This window comes from Ambystoma mexicanum, chromosome 6p (genome assembly GCF_040938575.1).
Source record: "Ambystoma mexicanum isolate Mex_15411 chromosome 6p, UKY_AmexF1_1, whole genome shotgun sequence".
NCBI lineage: Eukaryota > Metazoa > Chordata > Amphibia > Caudata > Ambystomatidae > Ambystoma > Ambystoma mexicanum.
In genome coordinates this window covers 1,296,241,346-1,296,256,274 of record NC_090935.1, presented here as the reverse complement: position 1 = coordinate 1,296,256,274, position 14,929 = coordinate 1,296,241,346, and positions in this window count along the sequence as shown.

Sequence of the window (14,929 nt, the reverse complement as noted above, 5' to 3'; positions counted from 1 at the left end):
TGTGAAGGCAGCTGGCATGTGTCCCTGCTTCTTTTGCTGTCTGTTTTAATTGATGCAGACATTTAGGGCTTGCCCCATTATGTTTGGCTGATTCATTCTCTTTAGCTTCCCAGACAAGTGAATCTTTGGTGCATCGCTTTGTGTCCCTTGATAGTGGTGTCCCGATTTCCAGGACCATTTCATATCGGGGTGTTGGAAGTGGGTCACTGATTTAAGGGTCTGGGTAGTTTGTTCCCATTTTCATTTAGCTTGTTTAGCGGAATCTTTTTGGAGTCTGGAATTGTTAAACGGTGTTGTCCCACAGCTTCCGGAAGCCTGACCTCTGATGATCGTGTACAGTTTTCATGATGCAAGTTGTGGGTTTTGTTGGGGTTGTAGCTTGTGGTGTCATAACTGTCCCGAAGCAGAGTATTCATGTTATCCCAATGCTGGATACTTCATTCTGTCTAATAATGTTACCATATTGTCCATTCAATGAGGATGAGCATTTACACAAATGTCTGTGGTTGTCACGATCTGCTCTTGCTGGCTCATTTTTCTTCTGCATGCAGTGTCTAGACATCTGTCCCTTCTCTTCTCTGGAGGTGTTCCATTCACAGGTAGCGGTCTCGATGAACCGACGTAGCCAGTGAAGCAAAAGAAACAGTTATAAACTCTTTAGGCACACGTCACAATGATGATCGAAGCATTCACAAATGAATTGTCAGCACAAGTTTGAAAATTCACCTGTGTATTGAGAATAAAGGATACGAATTCCACACGATAAAAGCAGCAACTTGTAGTGCCATGTGTGAACCCACGCTAAGTAAAGTCATGCCCCCAAAAAAAGGATTGGAGATTAGAGGGTCCCGACAAAGACAAAAGTCGAAACTAGTTAATGTTGGAATTTAGATTTCATGGCAGCCGCTAACTTTTTGGAGTTGAATTGATGACTTTGGAATTATTTATCAGTATCTAGTACTTTTCTCTATGACTTTAAAAAATACAAACATATTCTTTACTAGTCAAGGGATGCTATTTCCATTTAATTGAAGTAATTAAGATAGCTGTGACATCTATATGTTTCAATTAAATGAATTTATCTCGTATGACACCAACTCTCTTCAATGTTTTGATTTATCATAAATGTCGTTTTGGTGTCAAGGAGTTAAGGGATAACCTACCATTTTGTTGCTCCTTCTCTTCTCTGCGGCATTGCCAGAGGAGCAATTCTATGGCAATATTTGGGCAAGCAGGAAGACAGGTAGAGAGTCTATGGTCTAATTGGTAGGTGTATGTGCATCACTCCAAAACATATTCTGCATGTAGATAGGGTTTGAGGTGTATTTTAATTGAGGGGTCTGGTTCGCCATTATGCTTGTGTGCCCTCATGCATTCAGTATCTCAACTCTGCCATTTTGGTGCATCTCCTAGTCATTGACTGTTCTCTGTCTGGGGGAGGGCTCTACGCAGAGGCGTTGCTAGGGAGTGGCTGGGGGGGGTATAGCTACTGATCATTTGGTTGTAGCCCCTGATAGAAGCTCAGGAGCTACATCCAAAAGGCTAGGTAGACTTCGGACAGTCCCGACATTAGTGTAGCCCCAGATCTTTTGCAAACCTAGCAACACCCCTGCCGCCTCCCCACATGGGATCATTGCAGCAGTTGCATGTCCTGTGGGATATGATTTGAGCGTTATTCGTGCTGAGCGCCCAGAAATGTGATGCAGCATACAGGTAATTCCATTCAGCTGGGATAGAGGTACAGTTTAGGTTTCCTTTTAGTAAGGGGTATGAGAGTCATCATATTGACCTTCCTCCCAAATAGCAGGAAAGCATGGCAGTTGTAATACAGACAAAGAGACCCCTCTACAGTGAATGCAAAAGGCCACTTACGTTTATAATCTTAGTATATCTGCAAAATACACATTTCACAAGCTTGAGAGACATCGACACTAATTTTCTGGCAATTTAGCATGAATTATTCTTTAGAATACTTCATTATTGATTATGATGTAGGAACACTAGAATATGCTATTCTCATGCTCTGTGGGACATCTTCTCCAATAAGGCGACAACATGTAGCCACTGCTACCAAAGAAACATTTAAAGGGAACACTGGCAGCAGGGAGGCACAAGTATGTGTTTTGCTACATTTAATCATATTGATATGTCTGTTTAGTTAGATTTCCGACGAATTGTCGGTTGCTCTTTTTAATGGAAGACTGATAGAGCTTTTTGGTGTTGGACTTGAGAAACAAAGGCAGCCTTTGGGTTTGAGAATGGTGCTGCTGAACTAGATTATTCCAGACTTTCTGTGGTTTCCCACAGCAGATCAGGAAGTCCTTTTCTGGGAGTTATATAACTTGCTCTAATGCGTGGGGATGTTGATGTTTGACTTTGTGATGGCTTGGGATGCGGCCCCACTAGGTCTCACTCTGCTTTACTTCACTGTTCTGTGCCACACTGATACTAGCCTTGTACTGGGAGCACTGGGAAAAGCAAAGTCGTTCAGGCTAATGTTTGCTTGCAATTGATTTTATTACTTCAGCAATTCCAATGTAATTATTGAGGAAATGTTCTATAAATCAAGAAATGACCAGAGGTTGAGCACCATTCTTGCGCCAGATGGCTAATACCTAACGCATTGGTCTGCTGCTTTGGTTTCTTTCATGTATCTTATTAGGGGAAAATTACTGAGAGCGCACACACGAATACTGCAGAAGATGCAATGACATGTCAATCGCCAGCTGGAGAGCACTAAAGATGGGCACTGACTCAAGTACTGCTGAAGCACTCTTGAAGTGTGTCTTCTATTTTTCTTTTGGAATCAAATGCCCTACAATTCTAACTGCTGAGAGAGCTGCATACACAAAGTGTTGCTTAACAAAGAAGCGCTCAGTCATGCCAAAGGTTGACCCCTCTATATTGTGACAAGATTGTGAATAAGAAAGGATCACTAAGGAGATTCTGTTTTCTTAGTGGCTAGCTTTCGACTTGTATCCAGCTGTGCTTGAAAGATTCAATTAGACATCTGAAACATGTTACTACTAGGTCAACATTCTGCACTTGTCAGCCTTTCTGAGTCTTTAAATTTAGAATGGACCTAACGCAGTCAAAGCATGTCATTTATTTTTTACAGATAACCATAGGATTCACCTAATCAACATGTTAGGTTGTTGTTATGTTGGAGACTATTCATGAAGCACAAACAACTGTTAGTTGGCCTCTTGATGCTGAAAAAGATAGCAAAGAGCACATGGCTAACATGATCTGGCTGATGGGGAAGCTATTCCAATGGGGAACTGCCAGTGTGGAGAGGCTTCTACTGCCAATTCTCACTCTTGGCAAGGTTGGCTGATTGAACAGAGTTGGGCATGTAGGCAGGTGTGTCACTGATCCTTCTGTGTCATATGCATGGCCTTGAAGACAATTCTCATTTGAACCAGAACAAGGTGTAGGTAGTTCAGAACTGGAGAGTTCGACCCTCTTCATCTGAAGCATTCATGAAACAGCATTATGTGGTCCCTGCAGAAGGAACAATCTGACAGAGAAGTCATATCTAGAAGCAAGACTTGAATACAGCGTCAACCTGAGGTTCAAATGAGACTTGAGCATCCTGCCCCAGGAGTGGGTTTGATGGCACACTAGGTAATTCACTTTCGTGTATATCAGCACTGCATGAACACATATCTCACGAAACAGTCTTGCGTGTTCACATACAAAATAATGGGCGGGTGCGCATCTCCCTTATTAGCAACAAATATACCCCCCCCCCCAATAGACAATATATGGATGTTTTGGGTGCAAAAACTAAAGGTGCGGGCAGAGAGAATATGGATAGGAGAGGTTCCCACCATGCATGATTAAAGGAGGTACAAATAAGGGGGGGATAGAAAAAACTGCATTGATTAAAAAGAGCGCAGGAAAAAGGAGGGTCCAGGAGTCCTCATAGAAGCTGTATCAGATCCACATACTTTTTATTGCTATTACTACACTAACAACTACATCTACCCACCACCTCCTCCCCAACAAACCTCTGCACATACCAAACTCTCCCCAGAAATCCCTCCATCAAACACCCCCTGTCAATGTTCTCCCAAGAAATGTAGAAGTCTCATTTCTTGGGTGATTGCTGCCTCCCAGTGCTCTTCATGGTGTGACGTTGGCCCTGGTTGCATTGGCTGGGCCTCGACTGGAAAAGATGTCGCAGTAAAATGTTTGACAGTTCTATCCTTTCAAGGAAAGCAGACCAAAACCCATGCAGTAAAAATAATACAAGAAACCAAATGATCACTGCACCATTTTGCAAAAGAAAACAAGGTTTTATTACATGCAAAAAGGTCTCAGACTGCCCCGTATAAACGAACTGACACAGAGGTTATCACGCCCCAAAAAGTTACAGGTTATATAGCTGAAAACCGCAAAGCAGCCTACACAGGTTACAATGTTATCCCACCACACACATTTGCTACCACCTATAGAAAATGCTAATAACCCACTATATTTCCCAGACCGATAGGCCACACTGTAACGCTCACCTGATTCCCGCAGAGGCGCCGGTCTTGACTGGGTGAATGCCGTATCTTCAAAGGTGATGTGTAACACACGGTTGGCTCTTTGGGCTGGACCTCTGTGCACTGTATGTCTGACTCGAAGAGTAAGATGTCTGCAGATAGAAAATATGGGATTAATGGACTGGGGTTATTGGGTGCCTCTCTCCTCTTCCCTTTCTCTTCTCCTGTAGAACCCCAAAGGTTAACGGCCTCACCTTAGGTAAGTGAACGCCGAGCTCTCCATCTGCCTCGGGGCAGGGTGCCGTAACCAGTTTCTTCACTGGATAAGGGTGCAGGCCTCTTGACCTCAGAGGACTGCTGTCCGTCGTTAACTGCACGAACGGTAAGTTCTGGGCACTTCAAATGTCTTAAAAGTCTTTTGTAATGATATCTCTTGTTTTGCAGGGTTCCGGCGATGGCGGATGGCGGGCTGATGAGAGTTGAGGATCGAACCCGCGTGAGGAATAGAAGCGCCTGGAAGCACGTAAGTAAGCGCTTGTAGCCTGCTTCACGATGCGCACTGACTGTCCCTTTTATCTTGCAGGTACAAGTTCGGAGCTTTAGAGAAGCTGAAGGGTGCTGGAATACCCACTGGATTCGGCGTGGGAAGGAGTAATGGCACGTGAGTAATAAAGTTGCCCAATGTCTTTAAACGCACCTTCTTTTGTCTTTCAGATGCGGGATGAAGCGCCGAAGGCCTCCGGAGCGTGCGAAGAGCTGTAAGCTTTTGTCTTTCAGATGCCGGAATGCAGTGCGAAGACCTCCGGAGCATGCGAAGAGTAGGTAAGCCTTTGTCTTTCAGATGCCGGAATGCAGCGCGAGGCGTTGGTGACAGCCGATGGACCAGGTAAGAGATGCGCTGCCACTGAAGACCGTAGTGCTAACCTGTTCTTTCTTTGTCTTTACAGGTGCTGCTGAAAACTGGATTCCAGGATGGTAAGCCTTTGTTCCCTTAGGCCCAGGATCAGAAGACACGATGAGCGTTCTGCTGCAGAGAATGCAGAATAACGCAAAGCAAGATTCATCCATCGGGTGTGGTTTAAATAGCCTCCTGTAGTGCTTAGGGTCTCCTTCCACAGCCACGCCTAGGTAAGAAAAGAGTTCCTGCTTTCCAGAAGAGTTCCAGTGTTCTGAACCTAGGGAGTGGCTCCTGCCCCACCCAACAGGAAAAGTAGTCCCAAACAGAAGAGGATCAGGGGTTCAACTGGCAGGTAAGTAAGCAGCATGGTCTGCTGCAGGTAAGTCCACCCAAACATTATGAGCCCGGCGCTTCCAGCGCTGGGACTGGGCATCTTTATGAGCCTGGTGCCACTGGCACCAGGACAGGGTCCAAAAGGTCCCAATTGGGACTGGCTGGCACTCGGAACCGGGGTTATGGGTCTGCTTCCAAGGGAGTCGGGCAAGTCCTGATCTTTTGGAAGCAGAGATCATGACAGCACCCCCCCTCAAGGCCCCTCCCAAACCGGGCTTCTCCGGGGGTTTGGGCTTGTTAGGAAATGTTCGATGAAATCTTTTGATTAGACGAGGCGCGTGGACATATTCTGCAGGTTCCCAGGATCTTTCTTGGGGACCGTAGCCTTTCCAGTCAATCAGGTAAAATAGTTTAGATTTGGAGATCTTGGAATCCAGGATGCTTTTGACTTCAAACTCGAGTTCTCCATCAACTAGAATAGGTTTTGGAGATGTAGTTAGTCGGGTTTGAGGTTGCACGGGTTTAAATAGAGAGACGTGGAAGACCGGATGTATCTTCATGTGAGGGGGCAAGTCCAACTTGACCGCTACTGGATTTACTATGGTAGTGATGGAATAGGGACCAAGGTATCTTGGGTTGAATGTGCGTGGTCCTTTTAGAGGTAGATATTTGGTGGATAACCAGACTTGATCTCCTACTTGATATTGGGGGGCTTCCTTCCGATGTTGGTCTGCTCCTTTCTTGTATTGTTCTTTAGCCCTTTGAAGGTGAGAAACGGCTTCCTCAAAGGCTTGGGTGATTGTAGAATGCAGGTGGTCTACTGCTGGTGTTCCAAGATCTTGGAGTGGATCCAACTCCGAGGTTCGAGGGTGACTACCGTATAAAAGAAAAAACGGGGTCTTCCCAGTTCCCGAGTGGACAGAGTTATTGTAGGCATATTCGGCTATCCAAAGGATATCTTTCCAAGTTTTTTCAGTTTGTTGTAGCATGCAGCGCAAATACTGTTCCAGAGTTTGATTGGTCCTCTCGGTTTGTCTGTCGGTTTGAGGGTGGTGGCTGGTCGAAAGTCTCACATCAATTTGAGCCGACCGACAGCAACTTCGCCAAAAATGAGAAATAAATTGACTACCTCGATCCGAAATTAGAACTGAAGGAAAACCGTGCAGTCGGACGATGTTTTCGAGAAATTCTCGGGCCAGAGTTGCTGCTGTTGGTAAGCCTTTGAGTGGAATGAAATGCGCCATCTTGGAGAATAGGTCCACGATTACTAGGATCGTATTGTATCCGGAGCATGGAGGTAGATCGGTGATGAAGTCCATAGAAAGCGTATGCCAAAGGCGAGGCGGGATGTCAATAGGGCGTAAGAGGCCGGCTGGTTTTTCCTTTTGACTCTTGTTTTGGGCGCATACTCCACAGGACATTATAAAGTCTCTGATATCTTTTTTCCAAGACGGCCACCAGAAGTAGCGCTTGATCTTTTCCGAGGTCTTGGTCATACCGGGATGTCCTTCCATTAAAGAATCGTGATAACAAGAGATTACCTTTTCCTGTAAATCTGTGCTGGGCAGGTATAACCGTTCTTGGAAATATAATAGGTTGTCCTTCACCGTAAAGTCCTTTCCCTGCAGATGCCAATTCTGTATGTCTGCTGGAGTTACCAGTAGCCTGGCTTTATCCTTAACTTCCTCTATGGATTGTGTGGCGATTACACCTAGAATGCTTTGTTCGGGAATGATAGGTACAGGTTTAGGATTGATCAAATGTTCTTCCACTCCCATCCGAGAAAGGGCATCAGCTTTACCGTTTTTTGTACCAGGTCGATAGGTAATTATGAAGTCAAACTCGGCAAAGAATAGTGCCCAACGGAGTTGCCTAGAGGATTGAGCTTTTGCGGTTTTCAAATATTGCAGGTTTCGGTGATCTGTAATCACAGTAACGGTGTGTCGGGCCCCCAGAAGATAATGCCGCCAAGCCTTAAAGGCGGACTTGATAGCTAGAAGTTCCTTATCAGTAATAGTGTAATTGATTTCAGGAGGCGAGAATTTGCGGGACCAAAATGCCACGGGATGCAACTGATTGGTTACTGGGTCCTTTTGTGATAGAACTGCCCCCATGGCAAGGATCGAAGCATCAGTTTCAACGATGTAGGGGAGTTCTGGGCGAGGATGTTTTAAGATCGGTGCAGAGATAAATCTAGTCTTCAAATTCTGGAAAGCTTGTTCCGCCTCGGTAGACCATTCAAAACGTTTGTTTTTCTTTAACAAGGCGGTGATGGGCTGGACTATTCGAGAGAATTCGGGGATAAACCTGCGGTAAAAGTTAGCGAAGCCTAACATGCTTTGAACACCTTTTACGGAGGATGGCGATGGCCATTTGAGAATTGCATCGACCTTCTTTGAATCCATACGCACTCCGCTAGGTGATAATATGAATCCCAAGAATTCAACTTCAGTCACGTTGAAAACACATTTTTCCAACTTAGCGAAAAGTTTGTGTTGACGCAATCTCTCGAGGACCATTTTCACGTGTTTCCGATGTTCAGTTTCCGATGAAGAATAAACGAGGATGTCGTCAATGTAAACAACAACACACACATCTATGAGCTCTCTGAGGACATCGTTCATAAAATATTGAAAGGCGGCCGGGGCATTGCAAAGTCCGAAGGGCATGACCTGATATTCAAATAGCCCATACTTGGTGCGGAAGGCCGTCTTCCATTCATCGCCCTCTTTTACTCGTACCAAGTGGTAGGCTCCTCTAAGATCCAGCTTTGTATATATGCATGCTTTTCTGACTTGGTCCAGGAGTTCAGGGATCAAAGGTAACGGATATCTATTCTTAACGGTGATCTGGTTCAGGGCGCGATAATCTATACAAGTTCTAAGGTCCCCTTCTTTTTTTGGAACGAAGAACAAAGCTGAGGAAGCAGGGGACCTGGAAGGACGAATAAACCCATTCGCTAGGTATTGATCCAGGTATTGTCGGAGGTGAAGATTCTCAGGCTCGGTGAGGGCATAAATTCTACTACAAGGAGGAGTAGATCCAGGTATCAGGTCTATCTGGCAGTCATAAGACCTATGAGGAGGTAGAGAGTTAGCCTGATCCTTCCGGAAAACATCCTGGAATTCTAGGTATTCAGGAGGTAACTGGGGAGCCTCCGAGGAAATTGCTGCCAGTGCAACACCAGGTCGAGGGTGACAAGTAGAGACACATTCTGGAAACTGAACCGTTCTTGCTCGCCAATCGATCTGAGGATTGTGCTTCTCTAACCAAGGAATTCCTAGAATAATCTGGAACTGAGGGGCCTTGATCACATCGAACACGATCTTCTCATGGTGTCCATCTTGACTTACTAGCGTCACTTCTTGGGTGGTATGCGTTACTGGTCCGGAGGCTATCTCCGTACCATCCACCGTAGTAATGATGTCCTTTACAGCCTTTGGACAAAGAGTCAGATTCATCCTCAAAACCATTTCATGATCCACATAATTGCCGATGGCACCGCTGTCGACGTAAGCTTCAATCGCATGTAATCGATCCGGATGTTCAGGGCTAATGAGGACCATAGGTATCACGAAATGCGAGGTCACGGAACTGGTTTTAACGCTCGGCAAGAGGACCTCTATTCTTGTCGGGCGAGGTCGTTTCCCTGCTCAGAGTTTGTGACCCTGGTAACTGCAGCTCCTACTGCCTTCTTGGCTGGTTTCACCGGACAGTCTCGAAGAAAGTGCCCCGAGTTTCCGCAATAGAGGCATAATTGCAGCTGTTTTCTCCTTTCCCGCTCCTTTTGTGTTAGTGGTCCTTTCAGGCCCCCTATTTGCATGGGTTCCCCGGAGTCTACTCCTTTGGTAGGAGTTGGTGGTTTGGAAAATACTCGAGCATCAAACTTGGAACGATCGGCCTTCCTGTTCTGCAGTCTGTGGTCAATTTGAACGACTAAGTCAATATAGTCCGAACAGTCTTGCGGGGGATTCACTACTTGGGCTAACACATCTTTGAGCTCTCCACATAGACCTCTATAAAACAGCGTAATCCTTTTGTCTTCAGGCCATCGAGTTTCCACTATCAGTCTGTTGAAAGACGCAATATAAGCCAAAAGGTCTTGATTACCCTGTCGCAATGAAAGGAGCTCATTGTCCAAGGCCTGCCCCTGTGAATGTCTTGCAAACAGTTTTTCCATACTGAGCTGAAAAGCTTGAAAATCATGGAGAACCGGATCATCTTGATTAACTAGAGGGATCGACCAGTCTGCCGCATTGCCACTAAGGTACGAAAGCACAAAAGCTACCTTAGCTTGATCAGTTGGAAAGGCTGCTGGCCGGCATAAGAAGTGCAACCGGCACTGATTAATAAATACTGCAAACCTCTTTGGGTCACCAGAAAATCGTTCGGGCGGAGCCAGAGGTACATTCCCAGGTAGGTTGATCTGCACTGGGTTCGTAGAGGATGTTGAAGGAAGATTTTCCCCTGATGCGGGTAACGGAGTTTGTCCGGCTTGTGACTGTAGCAATTGTCTAGCGAGATCGTCTGTTCGCTCCTTGGAAATAATCAGTTCCCTTCTTAGAGCATTCGTTTCCTGACGGGCTGCATGCACTTCTGCTCTTAGTTCCCCAAGTAACTGGGCTAGCTGGTCGGTATCCGAGGTTTCCATAGCGCCTGGGTGGGAGTTTTGCGGTAGGCTTTGCGTTCTGTAACGCTCACCTGATTCCCGCAGAGGCGCCGGTCTTGACTGGGTGAATGCCGTATCTTCAAAGGTGATGTGTAACACACGGTTGGCTCTTTGGGCTGGACCTCTGTGCACTGTATGTCTGACTCGAAGAGTAAGATGTCTGCAGATAGAAAATATGGGATTAATGGACTGGGGTTACTGGGTGCCTCTCTCCTCTTCCCTTTCTCTTCTCCTGTAGAACCCCAAAGGTTAACGCCCTCACCTTAGGTAAGTGAACGCCGAGCTCTCCATCTGCCTCGGGGCAGGGTGCCGTAACCAGTTTCTTCACTGGATAAGGGTGCAGGCCTCTTGACCTCAGAGGACTGCTGTCCGTCGTTAACTGCACGAACGGTAAGTTCTGGGCACTTCAAATGTCTTAAAAGTCTTTTGTAATGATATCTCTTGTTTTGCAGGGTTCCGGCGATGGCGGATGGCGGGCTGATGAGAGTTGAGGATCGAACCCGCGTGAGGAATAGAAGCGCCTGGAAGCACGTAAGTAAGCGCTTGTAGCCTGCTTCACGATGCGCACTGACTGTCCCTTTTATCTTGCAGGTACAAGTTCGGAGCTTTAGAGAAGCTGAAGGGTGCTGGAATACCCACTGGATTCGGCGTGGGAAGGAGTAATGGCACGTGAGTAATAAAGTTGCCCAATGTCTTTAAACGCACCTTCTTTTGTCTTTCAGATGCGGGATGCAGCGCCGAAGGCCTCCGGAGCGTGCGAAGAGCTGGTAAGCTTTTGTCTTTCAGATGCCGGAATGCAGTGCGAAGACCTCCGGAGCATGCGAAGAGTAGGTAAGCCTTTGTCTTTCAGATGCCGGAATGCAGCGCGAGGCGTTGGTGACAGCCGATGGACCAGGTAAGAGATGCGCTGCCACTGAAGACCGTAGTGCTAACCTGTTCTTTCTTTGTCTTTACAGGTGCTGCTGAAAACTGGATTCCAGGATGGTAAGCCTTTGTTCCCTTAGGCCCAGGATCAGAAGCAGAAGACACGATGAGCGTTCTGCTGCAGAGAATGCAGAATAACACAAAGCAAGATTCATCCATTGGGTGTGGTTTAAATAGCCTCCTGTAGTGCTTAGGTGTCTCCTTCCACAGCCACGCCTAGGTAAGAAAAGAGTTCCTGCTTTCCAGAAGAGTTCCAGTGTTCTGAACCTAGGGAGTGGCTCCTGCCCCACCCAACAGGAAAAGTAGTCCCAAACAGAAGAGGATCAGGGGTTCAACTGGCAGGTAAGTAAGCAGCATGGTCTGCTGCAGGTAAGTCCACCCAAACATTATGAGCCCGGCGCTTCCAGCGCTGGGACTGGGCATCTTTATGAGCCTGGTGCCACTGGCGCCAGGACAGGGTCCAAAAGGTCCCAATTGGGACTGGCTGGCACTCGGAACCGGGGTTATGGGTCTGCTTCCAAGGGAGTCGGGCAAGTCCTGATCTTTTGGAAGCAGAGATCATGACACACACCTTATCTAAACCCATTCCCCTAGACTGGGGAGGATAGCTCAACGGCAACATGCTCGCCTTGGAAGCAAGATAACATGGAGCAACACAGGTTTGATTCCCGGGTCCGCGCTTAGAAACCTCTGGGTATTAAGCGTGTTATAAACAACCTATCATATCATATCATATTCACGATGTCACCATTAAATCCAGGGACATGATTGCTAATAAGTAAATTGATACAATACTAAATCTTGACTGTCATTTGATGTGTACTACTCCGAGTCAGACACGTTTAAACTAAAACTGGCGAGGCCAACTCTGCTTAAAGACAATGGTCTGTCTCATTATACTAGATGCTGCAGCGCACACAAGCTGCACCCCAGACTGTGTACTGAATTTTTTGGCATCACCTCTGCTCCTCCTATCCCAAATCACAGAATGTTCCAGACATGGCTCCCTCTTATCTCCTTCAGTCTGAATTTCAGGGAGTTATTTGCTTTTGGTTATACGTCTACTTGTAATTCAAATGGGATGACCACTCCTTGGATGAGGGCACTAGTGCTCTAAATCTATCCCTGGACTATTGGCATCACAAAACATCATGCCTTATTCTCATCAATTTGACCTTTGAGGGGGCGCATCCCTACATGTCCTGTAGGGAAGGCATGGTATCACAAGTATGACACTGACACAATAGGTATACTTTGTAAAACCTTTATTGAAATTGTTGGGGCTGCAGAAACTCCTACCTTGCCCTATAACTAAGATGGAAGTAGTCTCGGCAATCAAATAATAAATACCGCAGTCTTCGTGGAGTCCATCAAATCAAAATGGCCTATGCTAACAAAACCTAATATCTGCCCTATCTCTTGTAAAAAAAAGTGTAAAAATGATTTGCGGTTTTCGACCCGCTGCTCTCGTCCCTTGGTCTGTTGCTCTGCTCCAATAGGTTTGCTTTCGTCCCGGAAGCCCTGCTCGTACTCATGTTCTGCCTTGCTCACAGTGTGTCTTTGGGTTCTGCTTTTTATTCATGCAAGGAGAGCTAAATGGTATCAGGTGTATGCAATTATAGTCAAATTCCTGACTATGCCTGACCCGATTAGCGGGACATGCCCAGTACGATGTGTGAAAGTTAATGTTGTTACTCTAAGTCCCCCTATTCCTCTGCCCGGTGTATGTGTAAAAAAGGGGGTGGGGTTGGGACCTCGGAGATCCTAAAAAATAGGAAGGGTTGGACAAACAAAATAGGGGGGAATACCATGTTTCACCATCGGCTGCCTCACCCCCACTCCCTGAAGACCCCTCACCCAGGTGATACTCCCACACTGTTCCACTCTCAGGCTCTGGATCCAAAGGCGATGGCCGTGCCCTGGCCACATGAGAGAGAGATCCCCGGGGACTTGCAGGTGAGACACCCTCTGGTTTCTCACACTCCTCACAGCTAACATTCCATTCCCACCATGTTCAGGCCCTGCAGCTGGATACAATTAGCGTTTATCTGTGCACCACAGGTGCCTCTGACCTCAGCTTCTCTCCTGGAGGACAGAAAAGGGATTTGTCTTGGGACTGAGCTTAACGGAGCCACAGCTCCACATTAAGGCCTGCGCTCTATTCTGTTCATTGTGTACCAGGCCTTAAATCCAATGTGGTGGCACTCCTGCCATGTTAACACACTGATCTCACTCCTGCCACAATACCTTTCCGACTCCATCTTCCACCTGCTTTGGCTCTTTCCTCACTGAAAAACATAACTTTGTATACAACTCCTAATGACATGGCATATAACACTGCCTTATCTATAACCTCTGCACACTCAACATTAATATTTGTGTTGCTCTTTCTTTGTTGTTAGATGTCTGCATCTAATATGTGTCAAAACTAACTGCAAGTAATGCATGCACATTCTGCCCTGCAAAACTCACCCCATTCACACTGTTGTACATGCTAATAGGTTTTTCTCAACCTGAACCATTTTGCCTGGCTTGGATGCTGTACGTGCATCCCAACATTCCCCGTTTAGTTAATACTCCATTAACTAACCCTGCTGTCTCCTTCCTTCTATAGTCATCATCTTTGGGAACCTGAGCCCTACACACATGATGTAAACCTACTGGGTATATTCTTCCAGAGGGCCCCTCATTAAGCAACACCCCCCATTTACTGCTAAGTCAACCCTTTGTTCTAAATAGTTATCTGGGTCGGTGGGGTGTGGTCAAGGTATCTCGGGTTCCAAAATCCTGCTCTACTCTCACCACCCTTGGTCTTACAACCCAATCCCATCTATCACTCTGGGTGTACTATTGTTTTGTGAGAGAAGGAGCTCTGCCCTTTGTTATTGACACCATCATAGTCACCCTTTTCGGCAAGGTCTTTGTGCAACATCTCAGGATCATCTGAAGTGAACAAAAAAAGCAAGAGCAGAAAAAACATAATAGGAACCAATAACTGTACAGTTATTTCCAACCACGATGGGGCCTACGACAAAAATCAAATTGAACCAGTCATAAGCTTTTACTCCTGCTTCTTTCTCCGTGGCAGTTCTCAAATTATGAAGGGCCCCTGTCGCATGGGTCAAGGACCCATTGTCTGCGACATTTGGGGGTAGTACATGCAACAAGACAAACCAATGTTCTCTCGCACAACCCCTTCCATAGCCATTAGCAAATCCAGAAAGTATCTGTTCTGGAGGGCCATGAGCCAGTTTGCCCAAAATGCAGTCTTTATGGAATTAAGTGCCTGATCCATTTGGTTCACCAACTGAAGCATCACCCCTCCTGGTGATCCAAGGCCACTTGGCATTTGGTGCAGTGTGGATACCTGGTCCCTGGAGGGAGGTAAAAAAGGTTTCCGTTTTGGTGAACAATTTGAACTAGGATTGGATTGCCTTCAATTTATTAGAAGTCTTTGGACAAGTAATTGAATCTTATCTGGCGACGAAGCCTTGGTGAGTGGTGGGCACGTTTGTTGGGTTGGGGCTTAGTTGTTTCTGGGGGTGGCACATTTATGACCATCAGGTGAGCATCAGGAACTACCAGAACTGCTGAGTGCAAGGTGGTCAGTGA